This window comes from Ambystoma mexicanum, chromosome 2p (assembly GCF_040938575.1).
Source record: "Ambystoma mexicanum isolate Mex_15411 chromosome 2p, UKY_AmexF1_1, whole genome shotgun sequence".
NCBI lineage: Eukaryota > Metazoa > Chordata > Amphibia > Caudata > Ambystomatidae > Ambystoma > Ambystoma mexicanum.
Window position 1 is genome coordinate 543,944,369 of NC_090923.1, and position 16,752 is coordinate 543,961,120.

General features: G+C 47.7%; 1 protein-coding gene across 5 annotated transcripts in view; it reads left to right on the plus strand.

Moving 5' to 3' along the window:
• Positions 1-16,752, plus strand: part of LOC138566537 (calpain-1 catalytic subunit-like) — an 845,562-nt gene that overhangs the window by 531,006 nt on the left and 297,804 nt on the right. The gene's annotated exons all lie outside the window — the stretch shown is intronic.

Genomic DNA, 16,752 nt, shown 5'->3' on the forward strand with positions numbered 1-16,752 from the left:
TCCATGATATTTCACGTGGTCATCCAAACTCCAGGTCATATAGCTGCAATCTCTTCCAGGGTTGCACCACACCCATTTTCCCGAATAGTCACATGAGTTGGCAGGAAACGCGAACACTGTGCCTGGCAGAAACAGAGTACACTGCTTCCGCTGGGATTTTAGCACATTAAGGGCCTCATTACGACCAGGGGCGGTAAGGGATTACTGGTACCGGTAAGGGTACTGGTGCCAATAATCCCTTACCGCCCAATTACGAGGTCGCTTTGCGGGTCCCTACCATAACGGCTGGTTTTACCAGCCATTAAGGAAGGGACCCTCAAAGGGACCTTGGAAGTAATTACGGTACCGCAATTTGCGGTGCCGTAATTACCGCCTTCCCCATTCCCATTGAGCCCTATGGGAGCAAGAATGGGAATGGGGAAGGGCCAATGGTGAATAGGGAATTACCGCCCTGCCAACCTTGGAATGGGGCGGTAATTCCGCCATTCACCATGGCGGAATCCGGCGTCAACCATGGCGCTAATAGCACCATGGTTAATGCCTGGGTCGTAATGAGGCCCTAAGTGTCTTTGTTTCTTCATATTCTTCCTTCTCTAAGTCTAGTTACACCTTCATCCCTATAGTCTTTTCAGTAGTTTTCCTGCATTGCGGTATTGCTACTCTGATGACACAAAAGGGGAACAACACTAGTATCAATGCTGCTATCAGTGCTTTCAGTCCGTTGGCCATCCATAAGGGTATCCAGGAAAAGGTGCATGATAACCAATTGTCGTCTGGCCCTGTAGCATTAGTACCTGCCTCCATTTTAGCATGCAGTTCTGATAGTCGAGTGTTAGCTGTTAGGGTCCCATTTTCTTCATCATGGGCGGGTATACATATGTAAAGCAAGAAGGCTCGATCTTGGCGCAAACACCTCCTTCCATAGCAGTGAGAAGGTCTAGAACGTATCGGTTCTGCAGGGCCATTAACCTCACAGCTCTTAATTCTTCTTTGATGGCGTTGAACCCCTTAACAGTTGAGTTTAATGTCTGCATCAGCTCCCACCATGTGATCTGTAGCCACTTGGCATTCACATTAGCTTGAATCGCTGGAACGATGGACGCAAAGAACATCTTGGTCCTGCTGAACGGTCTTATCTTCTGGTGGTATTGTGTCTAGTGCATCTTCCATCTTTGATGAAGCATAGTTCCGTCTCTTTACTCTTGTCAGTTCTACAGATCTCTTCTTTCTCTGATGAGCATCCATTTTAAGGAACCCATATACTTGTATGTCCTTCCGAGGTACTACTAATGCTGGTGTATTCAGCTGTACAAGAGAACATATTCCTCCCCAATTTTGCAGCAATTGCATGTATTCCTTGGACCCGCATGCCCAGAAGTGGTCCATCAATACCCCAGTAGCAACCTTTATGCATGGTATCTTTGATATTCGCTTGCATCCTTTATTCTCTCCAACCTTCACAGGACCATCATTCTGGTTTCGTAATGAAGCACTCTCAAGCGGTAGAAATGGCTTAGGACCTGCTTCATTCTCCACCCAGGTGAGCAGCTGTGTACTTGCTTCCCATTCCTTGAGGAACATATCATTTTCCTGCTGTACCTCTTCTACTGGAACTGTTAAGAGCGCATTTGCTTTGCTCCCAACCATCCCTTCTTTCCATCCTTCAGTTGTATAAACTTGTCCATATAAAAGAAACTGAGGTCTTTCCCAGCATCCTGGCATTCCTCCAATCTCAGTTTGTCCTGTCTTGGGGCATTGTAATTCCTTTTGCATCACTACTCTAGCTTCTCCTTTGTGTGGACCATCTGGAATGCACTCTATTGTTTTGTCAGTGCTCCAATAATCATCTATCATTTCTTGAGTCTTGATATAATGGTCTTAATACGGGAATGTCGGACATCCATCTGAAGGTGGCCCACTTCCCTTGAAATCGTCCCCTGGTTGTGCAGAGTGACAAGTGCATGAGGCATTGTGCTCTGGCAGTTGCAATTTCAGTTGCTACGAATGTTCTGGATGTACTCATGGAGCAGCTCTGCTTCGTAGTTTCATTCCCCACCTTGGTCATGTGCTTGTACCACATGTTGTTGGATACATGGGCCGAATCAGTTAAATACAAATGTACCTGTTCGAAGTCTACATCTGCACTACGTTTAGAACTTTTGACCTCTTTGGCATGTTAGTCATCTGCCCAGATATGGCTTCTGTAAGAGCATGGATAGGGGTTGCATTAGTGGGAACCAAAGCATGTGCATGCGAAAATAAAATCTCGTGTAATGCAAAGAGGTAGAGACAGCAAAAGGCACAAAACATTAACACAACAGTTTGAATAACAGTTCTCATGTTTTGTAGTGCTGAATTTCCTTTATTGTCCAGGAAGTCCATAAAATCGCCTGAAAAGCCTCAAAACCGTGTTATTGTTTTTTTTAGTGTGTTAGTTATGCTCTCCTTCTATAATATTGGGCAAGTGCCGCAGAAAACAATTGTTCCCACACTATGTGGATTTTAGCGCTGTTTAACAAGGTTCTGATGGATGGATTTCCGTGGGTCAAGAGTGGTTATGTTTGTGCTACATAAAGAAGAAAGGTGTAAAAGAACAGTCTAGGTGGTATCATCCGTTCGGTCTTGATTATAAATCTAAGAAAGTGCCTCTCAAAAGGTGTGTGCAGGTATGAAACCATGGGCCTCATTACGAGTCTGGCGGTAACCCGCTGATGCTACCGGCGGGTTGCCGCCGGAGTCCTAAACACTGTTTCTGCCACCTGAGGCCCCGGTGCCACCATGACATTACAAGACCCGGCAACCCCGGGTTATCAGGCGGCGGAAAGTGTAAGTCCGCATTCCCATGGAGTCCCACAGGACTCCATGGGAATGGGGACACATAAGGAACAACACCATTGCTAACAGTGCATGTGCTTCCATGACAACTTTGCCTACCGGGGCTGTTGCGCCCAGCAGGTCAGACCGGCCGGGCGCAACTGGCCAGGAAGGCAGAGTTGTAGTGTGGCGGTCCCAAAAGGGTACCGGTAGGGTGCAATAGGCACACTTATTTCCGGACCGCCACACTTGTAATGAAGCCCAATGTATTTAAAGCAGTCCTTTACTTTCACGATAAATAGATAGTGTGAGGAAAAGATAGTGTACCTACTCTAGCTATGCATTTTGTTCTTCCCTAACTCAGGTCATATATCTAGTCAGTCTTCACTGTGGTGCTTCTCCTGCTTCTTGTCCTTCTAGCTTCAAATCGGCTTTGTGCTGGCGAGAGGAGGTCTCACCTCGGCAGGGTTTGACGTCTCTGATGTAATTCCAGAGTTTTCTTTCCGTCGAGTTTTACAGCCCTATCAGTAGCCTACTCTACAGGAAAAGGTTTCTAAAATCTAGGCTTGAACCAAGGCCTAAAAATGTCTGCAAAAACACAGCGCCTCCTGGATAAAGTGGTGGTTGCTTTAATAGCTCAGAGTTTGTTTCCGGTGTGTTATCTTCCTCAACCTTCCTCGACCTCTTCCGCCGGTACTGCAGCTGTCGAGAGATAAGAGGCACTAGCCATCATCAAAGCAAGGTAATCCTGCATTTCGTCTCCTAGGATAACAGCCAAGCTATGGACATCTATCAGCGCTCTAGTGGTAGGAGCAAGTGTTGGATCCGGGCTGATTACGCAGTGCGGATAAGGCTAAGGGCAGGCCGTTTAGGTGCTCACATAGTCCATTCGCATGTGTGAGATAAGTGCAGGAAAACTTATGGTTAATCGCTAATAGAGTTGTAATGCGCTCACAAGTCTAATTTACAAAGTGAGATCCATTGTCAGACCGCAAGACTTCGCACACCCCACCCCTCCCCCATTGTGGGAACACCTCTCTAACAAGGAATTTGGCTTGTGAGCAGCTTCGATCCAGCGGGAAAAAGGGCACACAACTTCTATCATGTATCGGTAGCGTTGGCAGACCTGAATCACGTCCACATAATAAGCGTGGATGTGTTGCAAAGGACCAATTAGGTGGGGTATTGCTCCTCGCACTTCTTGCAACGTATGAACTGCGTTATATTTTCGGTACACAGTACAATTTTCCATGAATGCGGCTATGTTCTCTGCCATATTTGATTAGAACCACTCTTCCCCAATGTGTGTAGCAAGTACATCCCTACTTAATTGAGTGAGATGTTGCAACTGCATGAGTGCAACTTGCAACAATGCTACTGGAATCACTAGCTTGCCTGTGTTCTCCTGTCACCACAATGCATATGTAGGAGATATTGAACAACCTCTCCTGACCTATAGTTCTTTTTCCTCTAAGTGTGCCTTCCCCTGAAATTCCATTATGTGTGTGGCAGGTAGTGAACTATACTCTTCTTTCAAGATCATATTGCTCACGCGTATACTTGTGTTAGATGGAGTGTTGAATTCATTCATTTCTGTAACATATGCTGCGCTCTTCGCTTCTGCGTCTGCGTTGCCATGGGAGACTTAAGTACTCCCCCTTCGTGTGTGCTTACCACTTTACGAATGCTATGGCTGATGGGAGTTGTAGTGGGTCTATGAGTCTGCCCAATAGGGGTGTGTGCTGCACCAGTGCGCCGTCGGCACGTTGGAAGCCCCTTCTCTGCCACCGTGACAGTCCAGCATGTACTGCAGACGCCCCATAGGCTGAATCGAAATATACTGTAATCTCCTTGTCTTTACGTGCTTCTAATGCCATTATGAGAGCCACTAATTCAGATGCCTCTGCTGAATAATGTGAGGGCAATCTCACGCTTGCTACTACTTCAACTGTCCCGTTCAATTTTGTCTTTACTACTGCTGCCCCAGTATGTCTTTCTCCTGTTGCCTGGTCTATCGTTGACAAGCCATCAATGAAATGTATTGCCCCTCCTTCGAGGGCATTCTCCCCCAGTTTAGGAATGTCATCATAGTGCTCCATATGTGTAGTACAGTCATGCACATAATCCCCCTCCTCCACTGGTTCAGCTATGAATGTCGCTGGGTTTACAACTCTGCATCTCACTACTTTTATCGCTGGATTTTGAAATGATCACTCTGTATCCTGATGCTCTCTGGGTAGTCAGTGTGCTTTTTGGCTTCTCGAGTATCGCAAAGAGTGCATGCTCCATGTAAAGTGTGGCACTGCACCCCATTGTGATACTCGCCGTATCGAAGTAAGACAGACACAAGTGACCACAGTTCAGGGGTGTTTATTGAGATTTCACAAGGAGTTGAAAACACCTATCTAAACCTAAATCTACAGATGGGAACAAGCTACAACCATCAAATAATAATAATGCAGTCCTAGTGGAGTCTTGTCAAAATAAAAGGGCCTATACTAAAAAAAAGCTATTGCAAATCCTTACAGTTAATTTACAAATAGTGTGGGGTAATGTTCATGAAAAAGAAAGAGATGTTCACAAAATGATAAACCGGGATGCTCGGGCCATTGGCCTCTCTTCCCCACGTTTTCAGCATGGGGCTAGGTGGTTCACTCAAGCCAAGCACACGCTCTGCCTTCTCCGACACAAGGATACAGTTCTATTTCCAGCATCAGGGCCGTCTGTGCCCAAGACTCTCTTCCCATCAAAGTCTCTTGATTCACAGAGCCTGATGTACAAAAGAAAAATAGAAAGTATTTTTTTTTATTGAAAAAAAACTTCAGTTTAAAACACAAGAATTAAACTTTTGTTTCATACATTCAATTCAATGTTCTTCTTTCTCACAGATTTCATCACTTTAGTTTGAAAACCGTCTCCCGCTAAAAAAAAAACTAAAAAAAAGTAGAGACAATAGAAATTTCGCTTCACCATCAAATTAATTATGTGCATCGCAAAAAAGACACTTTGAGTTAATAGCCTCGCAGCTCAGAAATGTTTCATGTTGGTTCAATTGCTAAAATAGCATCCATATAATTGACCAATGCACAGGTAAGTTTTATGTTGTATCCCGAGAGTACATGAAACCATCAGTCATCGTCCAAAGGGCCAAAGGTCCCAAGATGTGTGGTTCGTTGATCACAAGTGCCTGTACAACGAATTAATAGATGTTCAGAAGATTCAATTTCTAGTCTGCAAAAATGACAAAGATTATCCACCACATCTTTGTCTTGTCGTCTCCATTTTGTTTCTTTTGTTTTCAAGGCATTTCATTTGAATCTTAGAAATTGATTGCAATGATATTGCGACGGACAGAGTGATAGATACCTTGATGGACTATTCAGTTTATTGCTGACTGTATCTAAATAAAGTGCAGACTGAAGATTGTTACGCTGTTCTAGATTGACTATCCAGGACCATGTTTCTAGTTTTTTCTTTGCAATTTGTGGGCGCTTCAACAAGTCTGAAAACCTAATGTCTGCAGCGGACATGATGTTAGATAGCCGGCTGTTCCATTAATGTAGAAGACCAAACTGCAGCTGGTCGCCTCCACCAGTAAAGATCTTGAAGGCTCGGTTTGGAGGACACAATAGCTTTTTGCGCAAGGCTGCAAGCGATTTCCACAAGACCTTGGAGTACAAGGAATTAAATGCTAATTCATGCCTTATCATGATCATTGAGGTGGAGCGTGGAAGATTTAATACTCGGCGCCAGAAGCGCCCTTCAAGTTGTTGCCAGATACAAGGTTCGATGTTCCAGTCTGCTTCAGCACCAAAAATGATCGAAGGAAAAACTGTTTGCAAGTAAATGTCAAAACCGGAGCAATGGTAAATTTTGCATGATCTTTTAAAATCTTTGCCCCCTGTAAAGCAAACTGTGTCATCCGTTGCTGGAGGTCGAAAATCAACAGTTTTTCACAAATCGAGTTGTTAAATTGGTTACCCAAATACCTTTTCGGTGTAACCACACTCAGAGATTGACTAGCAATCGACCATCTAAATGCTTTGTCTTTTTTATTACCTGGGCCTCCAATAGTCAAGATTTTTGTTTTTGTTGTATTAATTTCAAGATCACTGGCAGAAAGATATTTATACAGTTTTGTAAGTAAACGCTGCAGACCAATCTGAGAACAGTCCATCAAGACTAAATCGTCAGCATAGGTTATACACCTAATAGGGACTTAGTTGATATTAGGAGGAAAACAGTGAACTTGTTCGAGATGAAGCGGCAAGTCCGCCAGAAATAATTTAAACAACTCGGCTGCGAGAGGGCAACCTTGTTTGACCCCTTTCTCTGTGTTTATTTGATTAGAAAGTTTGCCGCTGTTGTTTAGACGGACTCGGATAGAGGTATTCAAGTGAAGCGCAATAACTGGTTCGAGGATGTTACCTGGGCACTTCCAAGCAAGTAGCTTTGTCCATAGTTTGCCTCTATTAAGGCTATCAAAAGCCTGTTTCATATCAATGAATGCAAGAAACAGTTTTCTTTGGGGTTTCATTGCTTCCAATTTTAGTATTGTCAGAATCAACAAGTTTGCCTCCACACCTACTCCTTTGGGGAAACCAGTTTGTCATGGATCAAGGATCTGCACGGACTCTGCCCAGCGAGCCAATTCGCATCTGAGAAACGAGCCATAGATCTTACCAATAGTATCAAGAAGGGCAATCGGACGATAATTCATAGGATCAAACCGATTGCCCCTCTTGTAGATGGGTATGATTACCGCTCGTAACCAGGAGTCGGGGATCCTTTTGGTCTCTAATATTCGAATGAATAGCTTTTTAATGAAGATAGCCCAAGGAGCAATGTGTTTTTTCAGCATTACATTTGTTATTGCATCAGGACCAGCTGCACGTGACAAAGTTCTTTTCTTCTTACAGTTTTCTGGTTCGGGTGTCTCAACCTGGATCCCCTCAGCAGGGCTGAGTTCACTTTCAAAAACAAAAAGTTCAACTTTGCATCCCCTCCTTTGCTCTGGTGATTCACGGTTCACCCCGGATGCCCCTCTGTCTCCCTCAGCTGGGCTCAGACCAATTGCAGTTCACTTTACACTTATCAAAGACTTTCGAATGTGCACAGGGTTTAACTTGACCCCGTCGCAGGACCACTTCGATATAAAGTTCCCTTTTCACCATATAGTTGCCATTCATTTGGATGCTTAACAGAGACCTTCGAATGGGCGCCCACGTGGCGCCAGACCACTCTGTACATGGTATCATTTTTATGGCTTTCAAAGTACATTCACTCATTTGGTTTCCACTTATTCGTGCCATTCATCACATGCACTTCAAACACTGTTCTTTGTGGATTTCTTCACACAATGTTGCTGCTTGCAACCTTGGTTCAAACATAAGCTGCTTTTGTATCAGCCTTTCTGATTCACCGGCTGTGCTGCTTTTACTGGTGTGGCTTTGTTGTAGGAGCCAAGGACAGTACCACAGTGGCAATAGCTCCTCCCTACCTGGGTTATCAACATGAGAGTGCCCTGGATACCTTCGATGCGCAGTGTAGGTTTGTTCAGCTTCAGTTCCCGGTCTTAGGCTTCTCACTATCCAAGGTTTGTGAAAGTAATGGTTTGTAGAGGTCAAGAGCTCTTCCCTCCTTGCAACCCTCTCCGGTCTTGCTGCCTTTCTTGTTGTGTTAAACTGCCATCTTGGAACTGATGCTGCCTTGTGTGCTTTTCCTCGCTCAGAGTGTGCTTTCGTGCCCTTGCCTTTTATCTGTGTGGGGAAATGTGATGGGAGTCAGGTGTGTGTAATGATCAGTGATTGACTGACATTGCCTGGCCATGTTCTTGGGATGTGTCAGGTATTGTCATGATTCCTGCTCCTCATGTCCCCAACCCTCCAAGATGTCAGGCTGGAGCCAGGCCACGATCACCTACATGGCCCTCAAAGGCCTCTCCATCCCTCCAAAGACCCACTTGGATTCAGACATGGCGCTTGTGGCACCAGACTCACTCACTCCCATAGGATAACATTGGGGATTGGACTTGTAGTACTTTGATGGGGACAAGATGGATGCCCCCACATATTTCGGTTCCCAGAACTGCATGTGCAGTCTAGTTTTTTGGGTGTGGTTCAGCCCAGAGACACCTGGGATATTCAGAGACTATTTAAGCCACGCCCAGGCTGAGAAACATGCTTTGTGTTTTCTGCACCTGCAGCGTGACACTCACTGTGTTCGGATCGGTCTCCAGTAGGCCTGCATCTTTCTTTTGCGCTCAGCTCCTGCAAGAACAAGAACACCGTTAGGAACAGCATTACCTTGCAGCACTTCTGCCCATCATTCATCGCTTCTTCTGTTCTGCGGGCATCTTCGGCGGTGTCATTCCCATCCCGGCACACCGCTTCCTAAGGAAAAGGGAAAAGAAAAGAAAAAAGGCATTAGTAAGCATTCAGCAAATCTTTGCTTATTTATAAAGACTGTACGAGCTTCAAACGCTTACCTGAATCCCAGCTGCTCTGGGGGAACTCTGTCTCTGGAACTTCTCATCCATCTGCAAGAGGGAAAGACACTCGAGGTTAGCGTGGAAACATCTAGAGGCGCCGCATACCGCGCTTACTCAGCGCATTTCTTCTTCATAACCGGCATCCACGCTGAAAATGTCGCAGCACCTAAAAGACACAGAAAAAGAACTCAGTTCAATACAAATACGAAAGGGTCGCATTGCGCATCGCGCTCACACTCACCTTCAGCGCTACTCATCTCAGCACGTCGGCATCCCCGGACGCCGGCCATCATCTAAGGAAGGAAAGGAACAAAGTTAGAGAACTGTTCAAAAGACTCATTATACTTACTGTCGGACTCTTGCCAATGAAGTAACTAGGCAGCAACGAGTCTGCATCAATCAACGCGCCCCTGCGCTTAAAGCAGGACGGAGAGCACACTTTCCAAGAAAACAAGGTGAGCTGTGGATCAAAGGGAAGGGTTGGACCCCGGGGAAGAAGGGGTTCAAGCACACAGAGACAATAGGGAGTTAAACTCTACCAATCCTGTGTTTCAGGCCCAGTCTCCAGTCAAGTAGACTCCAGGGAAGGGTTTGAGGTCGTAAGAGGTCAGAACAGGCTGAGTGACGTCCCCGTGGATACCAGGTGAGCGTTACACAACACAAAGCCTCACATTAAAATCCACCTGGGCGTCATGGAAATGTCAGAAACCGACCAGTTAGGGGGCGCTGTTGCGCACAGCTAAGATGGCCGCCTAGGTGAAGAGCTCCGGCTCGACTGAAATCCTTTTAAATATAAATCCTTCCAGAGTTGGGTTGACTGGCGTAAAATTGCAGAATTCTCTGTGGGTAGGTTCGAGGAAGGCACCCTGTGAAGGCGGAGCGCATGGACCCCGGGACGGCGGAGATATCCGAAGCTACAGCTGCAGCGTCTGAAGAGCTGCGGCGCGGCCGCCTGCGGGCTCCGGGCGATTTCCACTTGAGTCTGTGGCGTGCAGTGGCAGGTCGGCCAGGTGGGTTGGCAGCTCGCCAACACATCAACGCTGCCCCGGGCAGCGACGCTCTGTTTATTCTTCCCCCCGCCTGTGCGAAGACAAGCGTCCAGACCTTCCCACACCAGGCACCGAGCCGGAAGAAATTCCTTTGAGGATACGCCGCGACGGCAACGTGCGCTCCTTTGGATCCTGTTCCCCCCCGCGGCTAAGTCCAGCTGGGACATGGCTGGTGCAGTAAGTGAGCCGGTCGGGGGGGGGGCGCCGGGGGCCGGTGCCGCTATACGCGATGCACCTGTGATGGGCGTGTGTGGGCGAACGCTGCAGAACTCTGAGTGAAGCCCAGATACAGAGGGGCTCGCACCCACGGCGCCGGCGAAGGAGTGGGGGGCGCTGCGAGAGGGAGAGCGGCCTGGCACCAGGATCGCTTCTGGGTGGCGGCGAGAGTGTGCGCCTTGAGTGAACAGTAATTACCCCCGCGCCTGCACTGCGGTGCACCCCGGGCCTGGTTGCAGGACGTGGACTGTGCTGCCAACATACAGCGCAACGGCTGCAATCCGACATCGGATACCAATAGGCATACATAACATATGTGGGAGAGCACGGTCCATCTCAAAACAACGACGCCGCCTAATGGGCCGCACAGAGAAGAAAGCGGCAGGGGGAAGAAAGACTGGTCCAATGGATTCTTTTACCAACTCCCAGCCACAGATGGCATCTGAAGGGGCATCACAAACACTTGAAAACCGAGACACAGATACCCTGGATCGCCTGGCAACAATCATACAAAATGGGTTCCTGGCTGTCAACGTGAAACTAGATGATATTGTGGCAACGATTGGCTCTCTGAAAGCGCGAGTGGAAAAGGAAAGCGCACGTATCTCGGAAGCAGAAAACAGGATAGGGGTAAATGAATATGTGCTTGCACAACATGGACGTGATATAGCCCAGCTTCAGACGGAGCTCCGTAACACTCAGAAGAAGTGCGAGGATCTCGAATCCAGATCCCGCAGGAATAATATCCGTATTGTTGGGGTGGCGGAGTCGTCTGGCAAAGGCACCATGGAGAAGAGGGTGGAAGAACTACTGAAATCTGTATTGGGGGAAGACTCCCTGTCAAACCACTTCCTCGTTGAAAGAGCCCACCGCACCCTTGCACCAACTGCCAAACCGGGCGCTCCACCCCAAACCATTATTGCACGACTCCTGAATTACAGGGATAGAGATACGATCCTCTGGCTGGCAAGAGAAAAGGGGACACTGCACTATGAAGATAGCAGGATACATATATACCCGGATTTTTCTGCGAACATACAAGCACAACGTAGATCCTACGAGATGGTCAAGAAGCAGTTACGACTCCGTAACACACCATATGCCTTAATATTCCCTGCGAAAATGAGAATTCAACACGGGGGCAGGGCCCATTTCTTTGAGAACCCAGCAGAGGCAATGGCATACGTCGAGGCCTCTATACCACTGCCCCCCAGAGATCGCATAAGAGACCCAAATGCAAGACCCGGCCCGGGTGAAGGCAGAGGAGATCCGGTAGAAGGCTGAATCGTACCTCCCCTACAGTGGGGACATGCTCTTTTTCTGTACAGTCGGTGCAACTAGCCTGGACCAAGATCCGATGTCAACGGGCCGTAGAGTCTCCCACATGGGCGGCCAGACGGCTGGTCATAGGCTTGCGACGAAGCACCCTCAGGAACGTTCCAATCAGTTATTTGGGTCCATCGTCAAGTTAGGGCAGATGATGTGGGAGGGGGGTGGGAAAGAGCGAATGGTGAAGTTTCCTTGTTGGGATAACTACCCGGACGAGGTTAGGTCTGGGAGGAAACTTTGTACAGTTGAAGGTTGTTGGTTTTTTGGAAAAAGGTCTCACAGATGCTGGTACCGCCTCAGTTCTGGCTACACACGCAGCTATGGTTGTCACAATGCAATGCAATGTATACACGTAGAAAATGGGTGATGGGCTGAAGGTTAAGCTAATGACATGGAATGTTCGAGGCCTAAACAATCCAATGAAGGCCAGGAAGGTTGGTAATTATGTGACCAGACACGGGCCCCACATTTTGATGCTGCAGGAAACGCATGCGCAGGGATTGGTGAATGAGAAGTTACTGGCGAGATGGGGTAGGCAGCGTTACTACACGAATTACTCCTCCCAGTCCAGAGGGGTAAGCATCCTTATACACAAATCTTTAGGATTCATTGACAAAGATCATCTTGTGGACCCAATGGGCAGATATGTGCTGGTTTGGGGGGAAATTGCGGGGAAACACATGACCCTGGTGAACACCTATGGCCCCAACATAGAAGACCCAGACTTCTATCTACATATACTTGAGATTCTTCTTAAACATGAAGTAGCAACCATACTATGGGGAGGAGACTTCAATGTGGTGCTTGACCAGACTCTGGATAGTTCCGCCATGGCACTCAGGTCGCCGTCCAGGACGGCGCTGGCGTTGAGGCGGATCATCCAGCAGCTGTCCATGTTAGATGCCTGGAGGGTGCTTCACCCAACTACCAGGCGTTACACGTTCTATTCCTCTGTACATGATAGCGAGTCACGAATAGACTACTGGTTCGTCCCCGCTAGAACAACACACGCCCTACAGAGTTGTGAAATACTCCCCCGCACAATGTCTGATCATTCCCCGGTGGTATTGGAAATTACTCTTAGAGACGCCCCAAGGCCGGCTAGGAGATGGAGGATGCCCAGTGATATACTAAAAGACCCAAACGTGGCGGAAAGCTTACATACGGAAATTGCCAATTTCTTTGCAGACAACATCGGGTCTGTTGACTGCATCTCGTCAGTATGGGAAACGTTCAAGGTGTGGGCGATGGGGGCCCTGATATCTAAGACCATGGGGCTGCTAGGGGAAGTACGCCGGGACCTGGAGAGGGTGGAGAGGGAACTGAACGTACTAGAGAAGGTATACGGCCGGACACACGGTGGAGACACCCTGGCTGAAATAAATAAATCTCTCAGGGAATTTGACAGACTGGCGGTGCGGGAAGTACATTATATGGCAGCCCCTACCAGGGCTCGCAGATACGGGGAGGGTAATAAAGCAGGAAAAATGCTTGCCAACCTGGTTAGGCAGGAAAAACATGTGGCCCCGATTGCATCAATCCACACGGCACAAAACGTGACAAGAAGGAGCGAACAGGGAATAAACGATGAATTCACAGAGTTTTACAAAACACTGTACGCGAATAAAGATAGGAAATCCCGTGACGAGATCAAAATTTATCTTGATACACTGGACCTCCCTAAACTCACAGAAGAAAATAGGCTAATGTTGGAGCAACCTGTCACGGCAGAGGAGCTCACCGAGGCAATTAAGAGGCTCGCGTCAGGCAAGGCGCCGGGTTCAGACGGCCTGGGAGTGGAATTTTATAAGGAATTCCGGGAAGAACTGGTTCCCGTATTGTTGGAGGTGTGGGGGTAGGCTCTGGGTGAACAAACCCTGCCACAGTCTATGCGCGAGGCCATAATCACAGTGCTGCCTAAACCCCGACGCCCGCCACAAGATATGTCCTCCTATAGACCCTTGTCCCTGATAAATGTGGACGCAAAGATTTTTGCGAAAGTGCTGGCGAACCGTATGCTACCCGTAACGCCAATATTAGTACATACAGATCAAAGCAGGTTTATTCCCCAAAGGTCTACTGCCTTAAACTTGCGCAGGCTATTCGGCATAATGTCACAGATCAACCCGAACAAACAAGCAGTGGCGATATCCCTGGACGCCGAGAAAGCGTTTGACTCGGTCTCCTGGGAGTATCTTTTTCTGGTATTGGAGGCATTCGGGGTGGGCCCATATTTCATTCAATATGTCCAACTGCTTTATACAGCTCCAAGCGCGAAAGTACACACGAATAGAACTATGTCTAAATTGTTTAAGCTGGGCAGGGGCACCAGGCAGGGATGCCCCTTCTCCCCTATCCTTTTTGCCCTGACAATTGAACCCATGGCGGCGGCGATACGGCTGAGGCACGGCAACAGGGGCATAACTCTGAAAGGAGCCACCCAAATAATATCATTGTACGCGGATGAGACGCTACTATATGCCCGCGAACCCGATATAAACATTGTTCCCATTATGACAGATATCAACGAATTTGCAGAATACTCGGGGTATACGGTAAATAGCGCCAAATCAGAAGTGTTCCCGCTCACCCTCTCCACAAAATGCCCAGCTCAAATGTGTGGTCTCAAATGGTCCGCACACCACATCAGATACCTTGGGGTTCTAGTCTCTAGTACTAAACAAACCTTATACACTGAGAATCACGACCAGGCTCTACAAACGCTTAATACTAAACTACAGATTTGGCGGCGACTCCCGATCTCATTACACGGCAGAATCGCCATACTTAAAATGACAGTACTTCCCAAGCTACTATACCTATTTGTAAATATCCCCATATGGCCAGGGAGGGAGTTCTTCTCTAGGATACGATCCATGGTGGTGTCTTTTCTTTGGAACGGGAAGACGGCAAGAATCAGCTGGGAGAGAATGACAGAACCATACGAAAAGGGGGGGATAGCTGCACCAGACTTTGAGCTCTATTATACGGTGGCACAGGCACAATTCGCAAAGTACTGGTACGATGAATTTGACAACTCCCCGCATACGCGAATAGAAGAATACACCACTGTGCCCACCAACATCAGGTCGGTGATCTTCAACACTAAACATAAGGACTCTTGCGAATTCGGCCCTGTGAGCTGCTCGGCAAAAGCCTAGGGAGCTATATATAGAAACCTGAAAATAGAGATCCCATACAACCCCGATATCCCCCTCTGGAAGTGCCCCGACCTCCCCCCCACATTTGATACTGGCATACAAGAAAACTGGGGCCCCGACACAGAGATGAAAGTAGGAGACATGTACATAGAGGGGAAGTTTGTGATCTTCGAGGTGTTTACGAGGAGTATGGGAGGTGGGCAGCTCAAGACACTGCAATATTACTGAATGAGGTCTGCATACCAAACACGCTGGCCTTCATTTCCCGAAGAACCCCCTACCCACCCATGCGTACAGCTGGTCACAACACAGGAGCGGGCTGGGAATCTCCAGACTTTACAAGATAATACAGACACACTCCGATATGGTAAGCCAGGTGAAGGAGAAATGGGAAGCAGACATGAAAATGCCAATACCAGAAGACAAGTGGGCAAGATACTGCGCGCTCACGAAAAGGGTGTCCCTTAATGCAGGGCTGCGTCAAATACAGTTCAAAATCCTGAATAGACTGCACTACACCCCTTCCAGGATAGCTACATTTGTGCGTAATGACCCAGGCAAGTGCCCAAATGCGGGACCCCGGGGCCCTATCATATGTACTGGGAGTGCCCGGCCGTTGCACGATTCTGGGAGGGGGTTGCAGGTATGCTGACGGAAATCACACAGATCCCCCCACATTTGACCCCACAAAAATATCTGTTTGGTGATATTGGCAAATGCTCTGAAAAACTCAGAAGGTTGTTCAATCTGTCATGTGTTATTGCTAAGAGATGTATATTGAAAGCATGGAAGAGCCCGACTGCCCCCACCATGGACACTTTCCTGCGTGAGTTAACCTACATAAACGAATGTGAGGAGCAGTATGTAATGACCCAACCGAGCATGAGTAGGCCAAAGGACATTTGGGGCCCATTCAGGGCATACCTTTGTGATATGCTTTCAGACACTGATACACCCACTTGAATGACAACTGTTAATTATTTAACAAAGGTATAACTGTATATGCAATTGTAAGCCGAGTTCACTGTGTGCCAATGTAACTGTTGAGACCATCAATAAAAATATGTTTTAAAAAAAAAAGAAACCGACCAGTTAGCCCACATGTTGGGGCAGCTATGTTCCAAAGTACATGCAGCCAGGCAGGAGACCAACACCCTGAGGAGAGAGCTGATAGTAGCCAAAGAACGCATTGATGATTTAAGCCTGCAACTTCTCCAGTCACAAGCAGGGCATGCACCATTGCCGGGAAGCGTGCCCTCGATGCCAGCACCATCAGCCAATCCCGTTCAGATAACCCTTCCGGGCTTCCGGGGGCAGTTCCCTTGGCCCCGCCCAAACGATTTACGGGGGATCCCAAGAGGTTTGCAACGTTCATGAACCAGTGCCGCCTGCACTTCCTTTGTAGACCAGGGGCCTTTCCGAATGACCAATCACGGGTCGCTTTTGTGCTATCCTACCTGAGTGGTAGCACTGTGGACTGGTATGTACCCTTTGTGGCCCAAGACGATCCTTTGCTGCATGATTTCAGGGGCTTTCAGCAGGAGATGGAAAAGCTGTTCGCCCGTCGTACTCATGGGCAGGCATTAGACAACGAACTTCTGTCCCTACGCCAAGGGAATCAAGACCTATTAACATACATAGCCACATTCAATAGACTCGTAGTTGAAGCAGAATGGCCAGTGGGGAAGAGAAC